Source organism: Arachis hypogaea, chromosome 16, assembly GCF_003086295.3.
Source record: "Arachis hypogaea cultivar Tifrunner chromosome 16, arahy.Tifrunner.gnm2.J5K5, whole genome shotgun sequence".
NCBI classification, from domain to species: domain Eukaryota; kingdom Viridiplantae; phylum Streptophyta; class Magnoliopsida; order Fabales; family Fabaceae; genus Arachis; species Arachis hypogaea.
In genome coordinates this window covers 82,213,397-82,235,379 of record NC_092051.1, presented here as the reverse complement: position 1 = coordinate 82,235,379, position 21,983 = coordinate 82,213,397, and the positions used below count along the sequence as shown (strand labels likewise).

The 21,983-nt window shown below is 37.6% G+C and overlaps 1 non-coding gene across 1 annotated transcript; it reads right to left on the bottom strand.

Annotated features, from left to right (window-relative positions):
• Positions 1-21,538: 21,538 nt before the first annotated feature.
• On the bottom strand, positions 21,539-21,646 carry LOC112760966 (small nucleolar RNA R71). Its single transcript, XR_003181378.1, has one exon. It is a non-coding gene; the product is annotated as a small nucleolar RNA R71 (small nucleolar RNA).
• Between the last annotated feature and the right edge of the window lie 337 nt (positions 21,647-21,983).

The following is a 21,983-nucleotide window of genomic DNA, read 5'->3' as shown; positions in this document are numbered from 1 at the left end:
CCAAAGTAAATGGTGAAAGCAATGCATATGTACTGTACTTGAAATGAGAATGCATGAATATGTGGAAAACATTTTTAATGGATAGTTAGATGTTGTATTATGATTACATGGATTGTCTAAGTTAGGTGGAAAGTTTAAGTTAATTAAAATTTTCAGATTTTAGTCCACTTGACCAAATACAATCCTACCTTGACCCTAACCCCATTACAACCCTTAAAAGACCTCTTGATTTCTGTATTTGTGCATTAAATTTTTGTTGATTGGTTGAAGAAAATCAAGCCTTAGAAAGCAAGGTTAGTAGAGAATTGAGAGAATCGAACCTTAAACACTTGAGTGATTAGAGTGTAAACACTACCAGTGAGGGTTCGATGCTCAAATTCCTTGTTCCCTGCTTTCATGAGCTATTTTCTTCTTGCAAGTCTATTTGTACTTCATTTTCATGGTTTGGATTAGTGAAATCTAGTTCATATTTCTTCTTGAAGGATTTATTTACTTTTAACTAACTAGGTAGAAACATTTTGCATGTAGTTGCATTCATATAGATAGGTTGCATTTCATACATTCTTACTTTCCTCTTCATCCCTTTATAGCTTCTCTTGAGCTTAGCATGAGGACATGCTAATGTTTAAGTGTGGGGAGGTTGATAAACCACTATTTCATGGTTTATCTTGTGCTCAATTGAGTAGTTTTTATCAACTCTTTACCCACTTATTCATAATATTTGCATGGTTTTACATTTGCCTTCCTAATTATGTGCTTTGATTGAAAACATGCTTCTTTGGCCTTAAGTTCCCTATGTTTAATCAGCTCTTATTACCATTAGATGCCTTGATATGTGTGTTAAGTGATTTCTGAGATTACAGGGCAGGAATGGCTCAGAGGATGGAAAAGAAGCATGCAAAAGTGGAAGGAATACAAGAAATTGGAGAAATTGCTAAGCTGTCCAGCCTAACCTCTTTGCACTCAAACGGCTATAACATTAGCTACAAAGGTCCAAATGATGCAGTTCCAGTTGCGTTGGAAAGATAACGTTCGGAGCTTTGATTTGATATATAATTTTTTATAGCTGCCCCGACGTTAGGTGATGCGAACGTGTGAATGACGCGCCCGCGTCACATCTGCGAATTGCAATCCGCGTGAACGTGTGGATGACGCTTCCGCGTCACGTTCCCGCGACCTGAACGTAACAAAAATCGCAGAAGGAAATTTCTGGGCTGTTTTTGACCCAGTTTTTAGCCCAGAACACATAGATTAGAGGCTATAAAGTGGGAGAATGCATCCATTCATAATCATGCTTTCACAATACACAATTTTAGTTTTAGATGTAGTTTTTAGAGAGAGAGGTTCTCTCGTCTCTCTTAGGATTAGGATTTAGGACTTTTATTATGTTTAAGCTATGATCTCTTCAATCACAGGTTCAATGTTCCTTTTATTTATTTTTCCAATTTAATTTATGAACTTTTCCATGTTACATTTGATATCTTTATTAGTGCAACTTGAGAAATTTCAGAATTATGATTGCTTTCTTTTATTTATATAAATAATTTAGATTTTTTCCTTTTGGCTTTGGTTGAGTCATTGGAGATACTTGAGTTATCAAACTCATTGTTGATTGAAAATTGGAATTCTTCAAGAATTAATTCGAGTTCCAATAACTCTAGCCTTTCCCAAGGAAAGACTAGGACCTGAGGAATCAAAATTAATTCATCCACTTAACTTACCTTCATAGTTAGAGGTTAACAAGGTGGGAGAAAAATCCAATTCTCATCACAATTGATAAGGATAACTAGGATAGGAATTCTGATTTTCATACCTTGCCAAGAGTTTTATTATATATTAATTTATTAATTCCTGCAATTTATTTTCCTTGTTATTTAAATTACCTATTTCTCACTCTCAAAACCCCCAATTTACAAGACTCATAACCAATAATAAGAACACCTCCCTGCAATTCCTTGAGAAGACGACCCGAGGTTTAAATACTCGGTTATCAATTTTAAAGGGGTTTGTTACTTGTGACAACCAAAACTTTTGTAAGAAAGGTTGATTGCTTGGTTTAGTAACTATACTTGCAACGAGAGTTTACTATAACTTCTAAACCATCAATCTTCCTCTCTTCAAAATGGCGCCGTTGCGGGGGAATTGCAAACGTGTGCCTTATTATTGGTTATTGTAAATATTTACTTTTAAATTGATTTTTTCGAAAAAAAAAATTTCAGATTTTTATTTTAAAATTTTTTATCTTATCCTATCTTATTTTAAAAAAAAAGGAATTCAATTTTCAATTTTCAATTTTAAAAATTCAATTTTCAAATTTTAAATCTTTTTCAAATTTTTATCCTATATTGTTGACTTTTTCAAAATTCAAATTTAAAATTTCAATAACCTTTTAATTTAAATTTGTTTTTATTTTCATTTTTAATTTTTATTAGCTACCATGAATTCTCACTCCTCTCGCTTTGAGTTTGGTTCTAAATCTGTTGAAAGGAATGGAAACTATAGCAGGAATATGCATCAAGGCCTAAGCAATCAAAGATGGATGGAGCCAAAAGGATCTGATCAACCCTTTAGGCAACAACACCCTTCAAGATATCATGGGCAAGGACCACTCAACACTGCATACCAAGCTGATAGATATGGTGGACACCCTTGTATTTACCAACAAGCCCCACCCTTTGCTTATAGACAGTCCTCTCAACATAGCTTTGAACCACCAAACTCACAAGCCCCTTTACACCATTTACCTCCATATGACCCTAACCCACTTCCACCATACCAACCACCTTATGAACCATATGAACCATATATAGAACCACCCCAATTCCAACCCAATTACTCCCAAGAACCACCACCTCCATATGCACCATATCCATATCCATCAATCCAAGAGCCTTATGGTCCTACTTATGATATCCAAGCGCAACAAGAATCACAGGATCGTCACAAGGAAATAGTGGATCAGTTTCTTGCAACCCTTCACTAATTGAATCAAGTAATAAATCAATTATCATCCCGACGTTCGGACACTCAAGAAACCCCATGGGTTCATGTGGACAATCTAATGAAGAACGTAGCATGAAGGAGATATTAGAAACTCCAGTGGACAGTACAGAGCATGACTTTGTACTGGAACAAGTGGAGGAAGCTGTAATTATTGAAGAGGAAGAAGTGGTTGCAGACTTAGGAGATGCTGACCCTCCATGGGAAAGTCAGGTTATGGAACCTCCTTCCAAGGCAATTGAAATTGATGCTGAGGAGGGTGTACAACCTCCAAGGCATACCCTGGTTGAAGACTTGGAAGAGGTTGATAAAGAGATAGAAATTAAAGAAGAAGAAGCACAACCTCCCATGCCCTTGGTAAGTAATGAAGAAGAGATTGAATTGGATGAAAGCTACCAAGAGGAAGAGGTTGAAATTAAAGAAGTTTGCAAAGAGGTGGAAGTTGTCAAAGAGCACAAGGGAGTGGAGCTTGAAATCACCTTGCTAAAGTTATTGGAGACACCTCCCCGTAAGTTTCCATCATCCTTCACAACATTCAAGTGGGTAAAATTCATATCCCTTAGCTTTCTAATTCCACTTGAATATGGGCTACTAGAGACGGATGGTCAACTTAGAGCTCTTTGTGGCATTAAGAGTAAGAGGAAGATGGTCAGTGGTAAATTTTGTTCTGCAAGGTTCATTATGCTTGGAAGCTTTAAGTTTAAACGCAAAGGTTGGTATAAAGCTCAACTGAATGGGTCTAGGAAGCTGTTTGGATGTCTCAGTGAGAATTCCAACTGTTCACCACCCAAGTGGAAAAATGATGATCAACACAAAGACGGGTGTAAAAGCAAAGTTTGGGATCCTGGAGTCTGTTCTGACATTCAGAACACTGGAAGCCTGAGAACCTGTTTAAAACTGCTCAAGGGCTTTACGTGCCTTGTTTGGGATCCCGGAGGCTATTGAAATTATAAATATTGGTGGAGATTCCTGGATGAGTTCAAGCACAAGCCGCCATAACAAGGAGCTCACCAAATGTCCAACTTAAGGACTTTAACTAAAAGTACTAGGTGGGAGACAACCCACGATAGTATGATCGTTCCTTTTTCATTTTTATTTAGTTTTATTTGTTTTCGAGGTTTATTTTATTTTATTGTATTGAACCTGGAATTTTGCATAACATTCATATTAGCATTGCATTCTGCATACTGCATTATAAAAAAAAATGCACGCACGCAACGCGGCAGCGTCGCTGACGCGTCCGCGTCACATGTGCGTTGTGAAGAAGAGAAATCGAACAGAGAGTCACGCGGTAGCATGGTTGGAGGCGTGCCTTTAGCACAAATCATCCCACGCGACTGCGTTGCTGACGCGTCCGCATCACATGGGTAACCGGCCTCCCACTCGACCGTTTCACCCACGCGGCCGCGTGACCTGAATATCGACGTGAAAAGGGTGCTTGACCGAAAGTTGTGCTGGAGTGGTGATGGACTGGTGCTAAACGCACAAGCCCTACGACACAACCGCGTGACCGACACGACCGCGTCATATCCTAATATTGGCCACTCACGCGATCGCATGACCCACGCGATCGCATGACCCACGCGATCGCATGACCCACGTGATCGCGTCACCCGAAATTTGGCAAAATAAGATTTTGAACAGAGAGTTGTGCGAGTGCGAGGCTACCCTCGTGCCAATAGCATAAACGAGTCACGTGACCGCGTGACCGATGCGACCGCGTCAATCCGAATAAGCGCAAGTCGCGCGACCGCGTGCCCCACGCGTCCGCGTCGCACGTGCCGCACAGCTCATCCAACTCTGCCAAAATATCTTATATTTTTCTTTTCCAAATCCTTATTTTTTTATCTTTTCTTATTTCTTTCTTCTTCCTTTCTTATTTTCTTTCTCTTCCATTCTATTTTATTTAATTTATTTGCATTCCTTCATTTATTGCATCATTTTCATTGGTGTTGAAAATTTATTTACTTTACCTGTGGCTTATTAAAGGAATTGTTTGACAATTATATATTACTTTTTAAAGGGTTGCTTGCATGCTCAATTTAATACTTTCAATAGCTTATTTACCATGCTTGCTATGTGTTTGTGAAAAAGCCCGTATGTCATTGTGCACTATTTTTAGATTTCTTTTATTCTACTACTCTAAATGCTTACTTTTCACAAAACCTTTATATATTTTATTAATTAAATATAGTTGTTGTTACAAACATGTTGTTAGTTTGAAAGGCTTGGTAATCTCACTGGGACATTAAATGCTTGATCTATGCTACTCATGCCTTTGCCTGCATGCCAATAAACACCTTGCATTTAATTGTCATCATATGCACTTGCTATATTTCTATTTATGATTTTTTTTCACATGTAGTCATGACCAAGTGTTAACTTCATTCATCTTTTAATGTGCATTGATTACCACCTTACCTATCCTCTTCCTTGCTCTATCCCTTTGAATTCAAATTACTTTCTTTTTCCCTTTTCAGGATGGCCACCAAGAAAGGTAAAGAGAAAGCTACTCCCAAACCACCGGCAAGGAAAGGAACAAAAAGAGTCCCAGCTGAGGAACCACAACCCCCGTCCACTTGTACATCTCAGCATGCACCGAGGATGGTGCAATCTTTAAGTTTGGGGAGGTCGATATCGATCTCCATGGGTTAGTTACTCTTCTATCTCAGCACCAATGGTTTATTTTCCTTGTTAGTTGTTGCATTTGCATGTTTGATTGCATATTTATTTGATTTTATGCATATTTTACCACTTGGTTGAAGTAATATATTTCTTTTTCAAGAAACCTTTTAGAGCATTTCACTAATTTGAATAAAATTTAATGTTACACTTGTTTGAAGAAATATTATACTGGAACATGGTTTAGAGCTCGAACACACAAAACCTGTGAGATTTTGAGCTTATTTGAATAGGTTGCATTTTACCAACCAATATTTTATTTTTAGTGTGTGTTTTTCTGTCTAAAATTATGATATTTGTCTTGCTTAATTCTATATTTCCATGGTTTGATGTATGCATACACTTACATGATTGAGGCCTTTGTTTCACTGAGCTTACATACCCATATGGCCTTAACCCTTCATTATCCCTTGCAAACCAATGTTGAGCCTATTATACCCCTTTGTTCTTTACTTTAGCACATCATTAACTCTAAGCGAAAGATAATAATGCCCTTAATTTGAATCCTTGGTTAGCTTAGACTAGTGAGAGTGCTCATGAATTAAGTGTGGGAAAATTGGGATTGAAAACATTTGGTTTGAGAATTGAGTATGTTAGAATTTTCTGAAAATGTGAAAGAAATGTTTAGGATATGTTCATGTATTCAATAATTTAATCATATGCATTGAAAAAATAAAAGAAAAAAAAATATATATATATAATATGAAAAAAAAAGAAAAGAAAAAAAAGCAAATAATAAAAAGGGGACAAAATGCCCCAAAGTAAATGGTGAAAGCAATGCATATGTACTGTACTTGAAATTAGAATGCATGAATATGTGGAAAACATGGTTAATGGATAGTTAGATGTTGTATTCTGATTACATGGATTGTCTAAGTTAGGTGAAAAGTTTAAGTTAATTAAGGATTCAGATTTTAGTCCACTTGACCAAATACAATCCTACCTTGACCCTAACCCCATTACAACCCTTAAAAGACCTCTTGATTTGTGTATTTGTGCATTAAATTATTGTTGATTGGTAGAAGAAAAGAAAGCCTTAGAAAGCAAGGTTAGTAGAGAATTGAGAGAATCGAACCTTAAACACTTGAGTGATTAGAGTGTATACACTACCAGTGAGGGTTCGATGCTCAAATTCCTTGTTCCCTGCTTTCATGAGCTATTTTCTTCTTGCAAATCTATTTGTACTTCATTTTCATGGTTTGAATTAGTGAAATCCAGTTCATATTTCTTCTTGAAGGATTTGTTTACTTTTAACTAAGTAGGTAGAAACATTTTGCATGTAGTTGCATTCATATAGATAGGTTGCATTTCATACATTCTTACTTTCCTCTTCATTCCTTTATAGCTTCTCTTGAGCTTAGCATGAGGACATGCTAATGTTTAAGTGTGGGGAGGTTGATAAACCATTATTTCATGGATTATCTTGTGCTCAATTGAGTGGTTTTTATCAACTCCTTACCCACTTATTCATGCTATTTGCATGGTTTTACATTTGCCTTCCTAATTATGTGCTTTGATTGAAAACATGCTTCTTTGGCCTTAAGTTCCCTATGTTTAATCCTCTCTTATTACCATTAGATGTCTTGATATGTGTGTTAAGTGATTCCAGAGATTACAGGGCAGGAATGGCTCAGAGGATGGAAAGGAAGCATGCAAAAGTGGAAGGAATACAAGAAATTGGAGAAATTGCTAAGCTATTTAGCCTGACCTCTTCGCACTCAAATGGTTATAATTTTAGCTACAAGGATCCAAATGATGTTGTTTCAGTTACGTTGGAAAGCTAACGTCTGGGGCTTCGATTTGATATATAATTTGCCATAGCTACCCCGACGTTAGGTGATGCGAACGCGTGAATGACGCGCCCACGTCACATCTGCGAATTGCAATCCGCGCGAACGCGTGGACGACGCCTCCGCATCACTTTCCCGTGACCTGAACGTAACAAAAATCGCATGGGGCAATTTTTGACCTATTTTTGACCCAGTTTTCAGTCCAGAACACACAGATTAGAGGCTATAAAATGGGAGAATGCATCCATTCATAATCATGCTTTCACAATACACAATTTTAGTTTTAGATGTAGTTTTTAGAGAGAGAGGTTCTCACCTCTCTCTTAGGATTAGGATTTAGGACTTTTATTATGTTTAAGCTATGATCTCTTCAATCACAGGTTCAATGTTCCTTTTATTTATTTTTCCAATTTAATTTATGAACTTTTCCATGTTACATTTGATATCTTTATTAGTGCAACTTGAGGTCTTTCAGAATTATGATTGCTTTCTTTTATTTATATAAATAATTTAGATTTTTCCCTTTTGGCTTTGGTTGAGTCATTGGAGATACTTGAGTTATCAAACTCATTGTTGATTGAAAATTGGAATTCTTCAAGAATTAATTCGAGTTCCAATAACTCTAGCCTTTCCCAAGGAAAGACTAGGACCTGAGGAATCAAAATTAATTCATCCACTTAACTTACCTTCATAGTTAGAGGTTAACAAGGTAGGAGAAAAATCTAATTTTCATCACAATTGATAAGGATAACTAGGATAGAAATTCTTATTTTCATACCTTGCCAAGAGTTTTATTAGATATTAATTTATTAATTCCTGCAATTTATTTTCCTTGTTATTTAAATTACCTATTCCTCACTCTCAAAACCCCTAATTTACAAGACTCATAACCAATAATAAGAACACCTCCCTAAAATTCCTTGAGAAGATGACCCGAGGTTTAAATACTCGGTTATCAATTTTAAAGGGGTTTGTTACTTGTGACAACCAAAACTTTTGTAAGAAAGGTTGATTGCTTGGTTTAGTAACTATACTTGCAACGAGAGTTTACTATAACTTCTAAACCATCAATCTTCCTCTCTTCACTACCCCTTCTCCCCGACTCTTCCACATCCGATGAGGAGGATCATGAGGCAAAGCACGAGGCAGAGCACGTTGAGGAGCCATTTCAGTAGGAGGCACCGCCGCAGACGCAAGCTGCTCAGGATACTCAGCAGCCTCCCGAGGAGCCAGTACCCCAGAGTGAGCACCAGCTAGAGCCAGAGGCGACTGTTGACCCTCACCATGAGCCCGATCAGTAGCATCGAGGACGATGCTTCATCTTAAGAGTGGGGAGGTCACCTTCGTCGCCGTCGGTGGATTCGGTGAAATTTTCGGACACTATCTTTTAGCCTATGTTATTTCGCTCTATTTTGCACCTTTTGGATCATTGTATATATTAGTATTGTGGATTGTGGATACTTTTGTTTAGATTGTGGATTTTACACTTTCGCTTTATATATGCACTTTTTCTTTATATAGTTATTTTAGCTTGTTTCAGCTTTTGGTTGTGATTGGAAAAAGTATTTTGGATTGTTGAAACCTAGTTGACCTTCTCGTATAAAAAAATGTGTTTTGATTAAAAAGGGGGTAAACTAAGGAAATTTTGAAATTTTCTAGATCACAACATTGCATTAGAATAAGCTTAGTCAATATGATAAAATTTTCCAAGAAATTCATTTTGAGGGCACCACCCCAATTGATTGAAATTCTTTTTATTACTTGCTTGAGTTACATATTGTGGAACATGATTGTTGAGCAAAGAACACAAGCTTGTGAGTTTTGAGCCTTAATTGTGTGGTTACATCATATATAACTCTTCTATTCTTGTGTGCATTATTCTCTTCCTATGAGTGTAATCTTTGATTTTTTTTATTCTTTATGTCCATTATCGTGTGTATACATGTATTTATATGATTGAGGTCATTGTTCAAATAGCTCACTTACCCAAATAGCCTACCTTTTATCTTCCATTGTTAGCCAATTTTGAGCCTATGCTTAACCCATTTGTTCTTAATGCTAGCACATTACAAGCCTAAGTGAAAAATAATAAATGTCCTTAATTTGGATCTTTGATTAGCTTAGGCTAGTGAGAGTGTTCATCATTTAATTTGGAAGAGTTGGGAACATTGGATAGAGATAAAAGTGTGTTGGTGTTTATGATGAAAATTTGGGAATTGGGTGCATACTCATACATTAAATATGAAAACCATATGCATTGGTACTTGCATATACCTTAAAAAAAAATTTTTTGCAATAAAAAGGGGACAAAATGCCCCAAAGTTTCAAAGTTCGATAAAAGTCAATGCATATGGGTGGTGATCAAAAAGAGAATACATGAATGTGTGTGAAAAGTTAAGAATGGGTAGTTAGGTTTGTTTAGAATTGTATAGGTTGTCATAGGTTAGGTGGAAAGTTTAAGTTAATCAAAGATTCAAACTCCTAGTCCACTTGATTATATGCATCCTTACCTTGACCCTAACCCCATTACAACCTATGGAAAAGTTTTCATGATGATTGTGTGCATAGATGAAGTAACTGTTGATTGTTAGATGAAAAACAAATATTGGAAAGCATGATTAGGGGAGAATTGAGTGAATCAACCCCATACACTTGAGTGCCTAGAGCGGATACACATCCGGTGAGGGTTCGATCGCTCAATTACATGTTTCCACCCATGATCATCCTTTCTTGAAAGTTTGAAAAGTCTTTCAATGCTTCAATTCAATTGAGGGTTTGATTGATTACCATTGCCTTAGCCCTTGTACTTGTATGTGTATTTCTTGGAAATTGATTTATTTTGACCAAGCAATTGCATTCATTTAGATAGATTGCATATAGATAGGTTACATTTAGTTAGTTTGCATTGAATAAATGTTGATACCCCTTTGCTTCTTTCTTGATTTTAGCATGAGGACATGCTTGGTTTAAGTGTGGGGAGGTTTGATAAACCCCGATTTTGTGGTTTATCTTGTGCTTATTTTAGGGGATTTTATCACCTTTTTCCCACATTTATTCAATGAAATAGCATGGTTTTGTAATTCTCCCTTAAATTGTGCTTAAGTGTAAAAACATGGTTTTTAGGCCCTTAATTTAGTGATTTTAATTCACTTTAATTCCATTCGATGCCTTGATGTGTTTGTTGAGTGATTTCAGGTTCATAAGGCAAGTATTGGATGGAAGAATTGAAGAGAAAAGCATGCTACAAGGCAAGTATTCAATGGACGCGCAAGCGTACAAGGCGCGCGCACACAGAAATGGCATCGCATGGCGACGCGTACACGCGGATGAGAAAAATGGCCAAGTGACACGCGCACGTGGCGCGTACGCGTCGATACTCGCACGTGACCCATTTAAAGGCAAAACGCTGGGGGCAATTTCTGAGCTGCCCAGGCCCAAATCCAACTTGTTTTTTAGGGTATTTCATGCAGAATTGAAGCCTAAGCAAAGGGGGGAGCACCTAGTTAGTCAACATGAGCCTTTAGTTAGTTTTCTAGAGAGAGAAGCTCCCTCTTCTCTCTAAAATTAGGTTAGGATTAGGTTAATCTCTTGTAGATTTTGAGTTAATTACTTGATTTCATTTTGTTCCCTTCACAATTTCTTGTTTCCACATCTTGATTCTCTTAGTTGTAGTGTTAATTTTCCTCTTTGCTCTCTTTTGTGATGATGAACTCTTGATGGATTTGGATCTCTTTTATGAAATTTATGTTTGATATTCTTTTAATTGTTGATTTGAGTTGTGAATTTACTTTTCTTGCAATTGGTAGTTGGTAGATTTATTATTCTTTTACTTTTACCATGCTTTCCATTTGTACCCACCAAGTGTTTGACAAAATACTTGGTTGGGATTTAGAGTAGATTTGGAGCATTCTTGGCTTGGGAAAAGAAATTGGGCAAACTTGAGTTATTAATACCCAATTTAGATTGGTGATCTAGAGTTGTTAGTTAATATCATTTTCAATGACTCTAATCTCTTGCTAATTCAATTAGTGAGTTGATTAGGATTTTTGACTTGAGATTAACTAGTCTTGTGTGACTTTCTCTAATGGAAGATAACTTACACCTTCTTCCAACATTGGGGATGATGAAATAAGATAAATTCTTGTTAAGTATTGTTATGATTAATGACTAGGATAGAACGCCTATGATCTCAACCTTGCTATGAATGTCTCTCTTTATTAACTGCTTCCTTTAATTGCTCTCTTTAGTTTTCTTGTCATTTATTTTATTGCCCTTTTTATCAACTAAACCCATTGTCCTTCATAGCCAATAATTGACCATTTTATTGCAATTCCTTGTGAGATGACCCAGAGTTTAAATACTTCGGTTAATTGTCATTGGGGTTTGTACATGTGACAACCAAAATTTTTGCATGTGAGGATTCTTTGTCGGTATAGAACTATACTTGCAACGAGAATTCATTCATTTGAGGAAATTCTATACCAAACGAGAGACCAAGCATCAGTACCCTAATGGATGCATTGGGGCATCTCCTAGCCCAAATAGGCTATTTGGATATGCTCTGAGTTCTTTTTCTTGCAAACCGAGCTTGTCGAAGGCGAATTTGAACAGTATATCCGCAGAGCTTCCTTGGTCAACTAGTGTTCGGTGGAGGTTGGCATTGGCAAGTATTCTGGTGACTACTACGGGGTCATCATGCCCTGGGATAATGCCAGCGGCATCTTCATGAGTGAAGGTGATATTGGGGAGGTCGACCGACCTGTCTCCTCCTCCAACATGGTACACCTCCTTAAAGTGTCTTTTGCGCGATGACGTAGAGATCCCTCCTCCTATGAATCCTCCATTTATCATGTGAACATGCCTCTCAGGGGTGTGAGGGGGACGTTCAGCTCGTCCGATCTCTTCATCCCTTCTTCTCTTCTTTGATTCATCTGTTTTGTTGGCAAGGAACCTGTCTAGTCTTCCTTCCTAGGCTAGCTTTTCTATAATGTTCTTTAGGTCGTAGCACTCGTTGGTAGGGTTCCCGTAGACTCGGTGGTATTCGCAATACTCTATCCGACTTCCTCCTCTTTTATGTTTAATCGGACGAGGGGGCAGGATCTTCTCAGTGTTGCATATATCTCTGTAGACATCCACAAGGGACACCTTGAGGGGAGTGTAGTTGTGGTATTTTCTAGGTTTTTCAATAAGCTGGTCTTTTTTTTTCCTGGACTCTTTATCTTTGTCTCGAGGTGGGTAGGAGATGTCGGGTGCTTTTTGGATATGGAGTGGCTAAAGGGTCCTTCTCGTAGGCCATTGATGAGACCCATAATGGTTGCTTCTGTTGGCAGACTTTGTATGTCCAAACATGCCTTATTGAATCTTTCCATGTAGCTTTGGAGGCTCTCCCGATCTCCCTACTTAATCCCTAACAAGCTTGGGACATGTTTGGCTTCGTCTTTCTGGATAGATAATCTAGCTAGAAATTTCTTGGCGAGGTCATCAAAGCTTGTTATTGACCTTGGCAGTAAACTGTCGAACCACTTTATTGACGTCTTGGTCAAGGTTGTCGGGAAAGCTTTACAATGGATTGCGTCTGAGGCATCCGTAAGATACATCCGACTTCTGAAATTGCTGAGATGATGGCTCGGATCAGACGTACCATCGTACAGGGTCATGTCAGGGGACTTGAAGTCCTTTGGAACTTTAGCTTTCATGATCTCCTTAGTGAACGGATCTCGGTCCTTGTGAGGGCTATCTTCATGGCTGGTTCGAGTGGTCTTGGTTCTGAGATCGGCTTCGATCTTTAGGAGCTTGTCCTCCAACTCTCGACGCCGTCTGGTTTCTCTCCGAAGGTCTCGTTCAGCCTCTCGCTGTCGGTCGGCTTCTTGTTCAAGTTGTTTAAGTCGATGTTGCTGCTCATGGATAGCTCCCAAGATTTCGGTGTTTGGGGGTTGTTTATCTCCCTTATTTTGAGGCATATCCTTTGGTATGGTATCCGTGTTCTTGTGCGGTGTTCTGTCTTCCAAGCCAGAGTTATGATCATTGTCAAGGTTGTCTTCCATGATGGTAGGATGACTTCCAGGTTCTCTAGCAATGGCGCCAATGTTCCGAGGGTTACCTAAAACTGAAGGCCGATCTCAGATCGTGTCTGACTTGCTGGACTTGGTGGTGCTGTCAATCCTTGATCAGCAGAGGGTGGTGGTACCTGCAAGAGACTCCGATGCTTAAGTTAGCACGGGCTTTGAGCAGGTTTCTTGTGTAGAATCAGAATATGAGTTATACCTGGGTGCTCCAGTGTATTTATAGTAGTGTGGAGTGACCTTCCTTGAGATAAGTTAGTTATCTTATCTTATCTTTTGTGGGTGGGTCCCCTTATCTTTAGGCCAACCGCCTTTAAGTGGGCTGTGATCTTCTGTTTTGGGCCTACTTAGGCCCTTGTAGCAATTTGGCCGAGCTCTTTGAGAAGAGGTCGGTGTTGACCAACCTTTATAAGAGGTTGGTCGTTTTTGTCTTCATCTAACTCGGATCATGTAACTCAACCCAAGGAATGAACAGTGGTGGGTTCAGTGGACACTGCCTTGACTTCTCCTTTCATTAAAGTCTCACTGGATGAGTATAAATACTGATTGTTGGCGACTGTCTCAATGAGTTCATCAGCTTCTTCAGTTGACTTCTTCATGTGTATTCACCCACCAGCAGAGTTATCTAGGGACATCTTGGCCATGTCCATGAGTCTATAATAGAAAATATCCAACCTAACTCAATCTGAAAATATTTTCATGGGGCATTTTCTGAGCATTAGCTTGTACCTTACCCAAGCATCATGAAGGGACTCGCTCTCCCCTTGTTTAAAGGTCTGAATGTCTAGTCTCAGCTTAGTAAGCTTCCTTGGGGTGAAATATTGGTTCAGAAACTTGTTCACTACTTTACTCCATGTGTTCAGGCTTGCTCTGGGCTGAGCATCCAACCACCTCTTTGCTTGGTCTTTTCCAGCAAATAGGAAGAGCAGCAGCCTGTAGACGTCAGGGTCTACTCCGCTGGTCCTCATAGTGTCATAGATCTGCAGGAGGTTAGTAATAAATTCAGTGGGTTCTTTGGTGCACGAAATTGAACTCGCACAACTTCACCGGCAAGTGCACTGGGTCGTCCAAGTAATACCTCAGGTGAGTGAGGGTCCATCCCATAAGGATTATTAGATTGAGCAAGTTGTAGTTATCCTGCAGATCTTAGTCAGGCGAATAGAAGGATAGTTGTTGTTGTTGAATGCGCATAAAAGAAAGGAGTTAAGAATTAATGTGAAAACAGTAATAAGAAATCAGTTAAGGCTTTGGAGATGCTTTATCTTTCTAGATTAACAAGTCTTACTGGCTACTTCAACAATGGATAAGTCGTTCTATGGAAAAGTTGTAAGTGATTAACTCATGTCCTCTCATCAAGTCAATCTCCTCTAAACCATAGCAAAGCTGTCAGAGTTTAACTCGTGTCCTCTCATCAAGTTAATTCATGGTCGTTCACTATGGCCGAGGATGAAGCCCACACAATTCATTTTCCTTTATGATCCTACTCAAAATACCACAAACAAGATCAAATCTTCCAGATCAGAGAATGATGCTCCATGATTCTAGCCTTAATGCCACAAGAACCTCATCACCCATAACTAACCAGATTATATGTCACGTATCCTCAATTAGCACAGATGAAGAACTCATGTAGAGAAAGGGACATACCGGTCTCATTTGGATGAAGAACGACAATACATCATAGAATGTGATCAAACATATATTGAAATAGAAACAGTAATATTAATAATCCATAGGAATCAGCAGAGCTTCTAACCTTAACCTAAGAGGTTTTGTTGCTCATAATTTATAGAGAAAACCTAGATATGAAAAGTATGATACAAATTCCAGATAATCCTAAACCTAAGTGATTTCCTCTTTAAATAGGAGATGCTAATCTTAAAAGATGTTAATTTAAAATTAAAAAGTACAAAGATAAACTAGACTAATCCAAAGAGTGCGAAAATCCACTTTGGGCCCACTTTGGTCTTGTGCTCATCCTAAGCCTGGCGTTCAACTTGGAGTTTGGGCATTGAACTCCAGCTAGGGGGTGAACGTGCTGTTCCCATGGTCCTTTGGTGGCGTTGAACGCCAGTTTTGGGCATTCAACACTGGGCCTTAATCCTTCTTGGGCGTTGAACACCTGATGTGGGCGTTCAACGCCAATTATGGGCAGTGATCTGGAAGAGAAGTATAGATTATCATATATTTCTGGAAAGCTCTGAAAGTTAAGTTTTCAACGCCATTGAGAGAGCATCAATTGGACCTCTGTAGCTTATGATATGCAAGTTAGAGTGCACGGAGGTTAGGATCTGACAGCATCTACTATCCTTTCTTCAGCTCTGAACAAGACTTTGCGAATCTTGCTATTTCTGCCCAAAAATCACCTATAATCATAGGAAAAACACAAAAACTTAACGTAGCATCCAAAAAGTTATTTTTGCACTAAAACATACTAAAACTTACTAAAATTAATAAAATCTAACTGAAAATAATATGAAAATGCAATGAAAAAGCGTATAAGAAATCCACTTATCACAACACTAAACTTAAACTATTGCTTGTCCTCAAGCAACCAAAAATTAGAATGGACTAAAGAAGAGTAAAATACATAAGGTCCCAGAGTTGTCAGTGAAGCTTATTTCCAATTATTGAATGGGGCTATTAGTTTTTTATTCTTGAATAGTTTTAGAATCTCACTTTCTATTGAAGCTCAGAAATGTTGCCATCTCTTGGAACTAGAATCCAGATGATATTATTGATTCTATTCTTTTAGTTTTTCATGATTTTTGAACACAGCTTCTTTTTGGTGCTTTGCACCTTTGAGTGTAGTCGTGACTCTAAGTGTTTTGTTTTCAAGTATTACCACCGGATACATAAACGCCACAGACACTTAACTAGGGGAACCCTTTGGATTCAAATTTAGCTTTGCTTAAATTTCAGACAGTGATGCCCAGAGTTCTTAAGCGTACTCTTTAGCTTTGGATCACGACTCTAATTGCTCAGTCTCAAGCTTTTTATTTGACAACTTCACACCACAAACATTTAGTTAGGGATAGCAACTCATTTGAACTTTTTAGGCCAATTTTGACCCTCCTAACTATTGATGCTCAAAGCCTTGGATCCTTGCTCTTGTATTTTCTTTATTTTTCTTTGATTTTTTTGCTACTTTTTCTTGCTTCAAGAATCAATATTTTTTATTTTTCAGAGAATCAATAATACTTCTCTAAATTCACCATTATTCAAGAGCCAACATACTCAACTCCAATATCAATCATGCACAGTTTTTCATACATTCAGAAGGTAAAGATAAGGCCACCACATCTTAAATAATTGGAATAACTCATGATATAACTGGAAAATTTATGTACCTTTACTATTCCTTTTTCAATAAATCTTTCTTTTAAGCTTAATGATGGATACATAAGATATCTTATAACATAACACAGAAACGAAAATAGTACTAGAAAAAAAACATAATACTAAATGTGATCATGCACTAGAATAGAAAACAGACGAAAGTAAAGTACAAGGAAAATAGAAGTAACATAGATAAATGGAGAATGAAACGTGACCACCGCAGTGACGGCGGCTACTGCTCCCTCCGATGAATCCTCTGGCATTTGGGCTCCTCAATATTGCGCCCCTGTCTCAGTTTCTCCTCTCTCATGATCCTCTGATCCTTCCTTATCTGATAGAGGATGACAGAGTGATCTTGATGCTCTATCCTTAGCTGGCCGACGGATGAAGTTAGATCCCCTAGAGATGTAGTCAGTTGGTCCCAATAGTCATGGGGAGGAAAGTACATTCCCTGAGGCATTTTCAGGATCTCAGATGGAGGCGGTTGAATATGCTCGTGCTGAGGTCCGTGTGTAGGCTTGATGAGCGGATAATTTATACGCTTTTTGACATTATTTTTAGTATGTTTTTAGTAGGATCTAGTTACTTTTAGGGACGTTTTCATTAGTTTTTATGTTAAATTCACATTTCTGGACTTTACTATGAGTTTGTGTGTTTTTCTGTGATTTCAGGTATTTTCTGGCTGAAATTGAGGGACTTGAGCACAAATCAGATTCAGAGGTTGAAGAAGGACTGCTGATGCTGTTGGATTCTGACCTCCCTGCACTCAAAGTAAATTTTCTGGAGCTACAGAACTCGAAATGGCGCGCTTCCAATTGCGTTGGAAAGTAGACATCCAGGGATTTCCAGCAATATATAATAATCTATACTTTGGCCAAGAATAGACGACGTAAACAGGCGTTCAACGCCAGCTTTCTGCCCAAATCTGGCGTCCAGCGCCAGAAAAGGATCCAAAACCAGAGTTGAACGCCAGAAATGGATCAAAACCTGGCGTTCAACTCCACAAATGGTCTCTGCACGTGCAACACTCAAGCTCAGCCCAAACACACACCAAGTGGGCCCAGGAAGTGGATTTATGCATCAATTACTTACTCATGTAAACCCTAGTAGATAGTTTATTATAAATAGGACCTCTTACTATTGTATTAGATATCTTTGGACGCCTGGTTCTTAGATCAGAGGGGCTGGCCTCTCAGCCATGCCTGGACCTTTCACTTATGTATTTTCAACGGTAGAGTTTCTACACTCCATAGATTAAGGTGTGGAGCTCTGCTGTTCCTCAAAGATTAATGCAAAGTACTACTGTTTTCTATTCAATTCTTCTTATTTCGCTTCTAAGATATTCATTCGCACTTCAACCTGAATGTGATGAATGTGACAATCATCATCATTCCCTATGAACGCGTGCCTGACAACCACTTCCGTTCTACATTAGAATTGAATGAGTATCTCTTAGATCCCTTAATCGGAATCTTCGTGGTGTAAGCTAGAATGATGGCGGCATTCAAGAGAATCCGGAAAGTCTAAACCTTGTCTGTGGTATTCCGAGTAGGATTCAATGATTGAATGACTGTGACGAGCTTCAAACTCGCGAGTGCTGGGCGTTAGTGACAAACGCAAAAGGAGGGTGAATCCTATTCCAGCATGATCGAGAACCGACAGATGATTAGCCGTGCTGTGACAGAGCATGTGAGCATATTTTTCACTGAGAGGAGGGGATGTAGCCACTGACAACGGTGATGCCCTTGCATAAAGCCAGCCATGGAAAGGAGTAAGACTGATTGGATGAAGACAGCAGGAAAGCAGAGGTTCAGAGGAACGAAAGCATCTCTATTCGCTTATCTGAAATTCTCACCAATGATTTACATAAGTATCTCTATCCCTATTTTAGTATTATTTTCGAAAACTCCATAACTATTTTATATCTGCCTAACTGAGATTTGCAAGGTGACCATAGCTTGCTTCATACCAACAATCTCCGTGGGATTCGACCCTTACTCACGTAAGGTATTACTTGGACGACCCAGTGCACTTGCTGGTCAGTTACACGGAGTTGTGAACTGTGGTTTTGGCATCATGTTTTTGGCGCCATTTCCAGGGAAATAAAGAGCAATGAACTTTACATAATTAAAGTGTAATCACGATTCCGCGTACCAAGTTTTTGGCGCCGTTGCCGGGGATTGTTCGAGCCTGGACATCACAATTTCGTGCACCAAGTTTTTGGTGCCGTTGCCCGGGATTGTTTGAGTTTGGACAACTGACGGTTCATCTTGTTGCTCAGATTAGGTAATTTTCTTTTTGTTTTCTTTTCAAAAATTTTTCAAAAAAAAAAATATTTCTAAAATATTCTCATCTGTTTTCGAAAATAATATAAAAATGTTTTCAAAAATTTTATTCAAAAATTTTTAAGAATGAATTCTAGTGTTTCATGAAGCACGTTGAAGCCTGGCTGGCTGTAAAGCCATGTCCTATTCCTTTGGGAATGAGTATGTCAGGCGTGTCATGTCAGAATTACATGCTGAAGCTTGGCTGGCCATTGGCCATGTCTAGTGTTTTGGACCGGAGCTTTCATTGAAAGCTTGGCTGGCTAGTGAGCCATGTCTAATTCCTGGACTGAAGCTTTAGACTAACATGGCAAGATTCCTGGAATTCATATTAAAAATTTTGGAATCCTTATTTTTCTTTCCTTTTAAATAATTTTTGAAAAATATAAAATAAAAATCCAAAAAAATTAGAAAATCATAAAAATCAAAAAATATTTTGTGTTTCTTGTTTGAGTCTTGAGTCATATCATAAGTTTGGTGTCAATTGCATGTGCATCTTGCATTTTTCAAAAATTTCATGCATTCATAGTGTTCTTCATGATCTTCAAGTTGTTCTTGGTAAGTCTTCTTGTTTGATCTTGATGTTTTCATGTTTTGTGTCTTTTCTTATTTTTCATATGCATTCTTGAATTCTTAGTGTCTAAGCATTAAAGAATTCTAAGTTTGGTGTCTTGCATGTTTTCTTTGCAATAAAAGTTTTTCAAAATTGTGTCTATGATGTTCATCTTGACATTCATAGTGTTCTTGGTGTTCATCTTGACATTCATAGCATTCTTGCATGCATCACATGTTTTGATCTAAAAAAAATCTCATGCATTGCATCTTTTTAGTGTTTTTCTCTTGCATCATAAAAATTCAAAAATCAAAAAAATATCTTTCCCCTTTTCTCTCATCAAATTCGAAAATTTGAGTTGACTTTTTCAAAAATTTTAAAATCAAGTTGTTTCTTATGAGTCAAATCAAATTTTCAATTTGAAAATCTTATCTTTTTCAAAATCTTTTTTTTCACAAATCAAATCTTTTTCAAATTTCTTAGTTATTTTTGAAAATTCCAAAAATATTTTTCAAAAATCTTTTTCTTATTTTTATACCAAATTTTCGAAAATAACAATAGCAATTAATATTTTGATTCAAAAATTTCAAGTTTGTTACTTACTTATTAAGAAAGATTCAAACTTTAAGTTCTAGAATCATATCTTGTGATTTCTTGTGAATCAAGTCATTAATTGTGATTTTAAAAATCAAATCTTTTTCAAAACTAATTTCAATCATATCTTTTCAAAAATATCTTCTTATCTTATCTTTTTCAAAAATATCTTTTCAAAATATCTTTTCTAACTTCCTAACTTCTTATCTTTTCAAAATTTGTTTCAACTAACTAACTAACTTTTTGTTTGTTTCTTAACTTTTTCAAAACTACCTAACTAACTCTCTCTCTCTAATTTTCGAAAATATCTTCCCTCTTTTTCAAAATTTCTTTTTAATTAACTAATTATTTTTATTTTTTATTTTTTATTTCAAAAAAAATTTCAAAACTTACTAACATTTTTCAAAAACTATTTTCAAAAATCACTAACTCTTTTTCAAAATAATTTTCGAAAATTATCCCTCCCCCATCTTATTCTATTTATTCATTCATATCCTAACATCTCATCTCACATCTCTGTCATCCTCACAGTTGTGTTTCTTCCATTATATTACATTCTTTGTCTCCCCCTCTTCTTCTACTCACACAGGGATCCCTATACTGTGGCATAAAGGATCTCTATTATTATTATTATTATTTCTGTGCCCTCTTCTCTGTCATATGAGCAGGAGCAAGGACAAGAACATTCTTGTTGAAGCAGATCTAGAACCTGAAAGGACTCTGAAAAGGAAACTAAGAGAAGCTAAAATACAACAATCCAGAGATAACCTTTCAGAAATTTTCGAATAGGAAGAGGAGATGGCAGCCAAAAATAATAATAATGTAAGGAAGATGCTTGGTGACTTTACTGCACCTAATTACAATTTACATGGAAGAAGAATCTCCATTCCTGCCATTGGAGCAAACAACTTTGAGCTGAAACCTCAATTAGTTTCTCTGATGCAGCAGAACTGCAAGTTTCATGGACTTCCATCTGAAGATCCTTTTCAGTTCTTAACTGAATTCTTGCAGATATGTAATACTGTTAAGACTAATGGAGTAGATCCTAAAGTCTACAGGCTCATGCTTTTCCCTTTTTCTGTAAGTGACAGAGCTAGATTATGGTTGGATTCTCAACTCAAAGACAGCCTGAACTCTTGGGATAAGCTGGTCACAGCTTTCTTAGCCAAGTACTTTCCTCCTCAAAAGCTGAGCAAGCTTAGAGCTGATGTTCAAACCTTCAGACAGAAAGAAGGTGAATCCCTCTATGAAGCTTGGGAAAGATACAAACAGTTGACCAAAAAGTGTCCTTCTGACATGCTTTCAGAATGGACCATCCTGGATATATTCTATGATGGTTTATCTGAGCTATCAAAAATGTCACTGGACACTTCTGTAGGTGGATCCATTCACCTAAAGAAAATGCCTGCAGAAGCTCAAGAACTCATTGACATGGTTGCTAATAACCAGTTCATGTACACTTCTGAAAGAAATCCTGTGAGTAATGGGACGCCTATGAAGAAGGGAGTTCTTGAAGTTGATACTCTGAATGCCATATTGGCTCAGAATAAAATATTGACTCAGCAAGTCAATATGATCTTTCAGAGTCTGCATGGAATGCAAGCTGCATCCAACAGTACTCAAGAGGCTTCTCATGAAG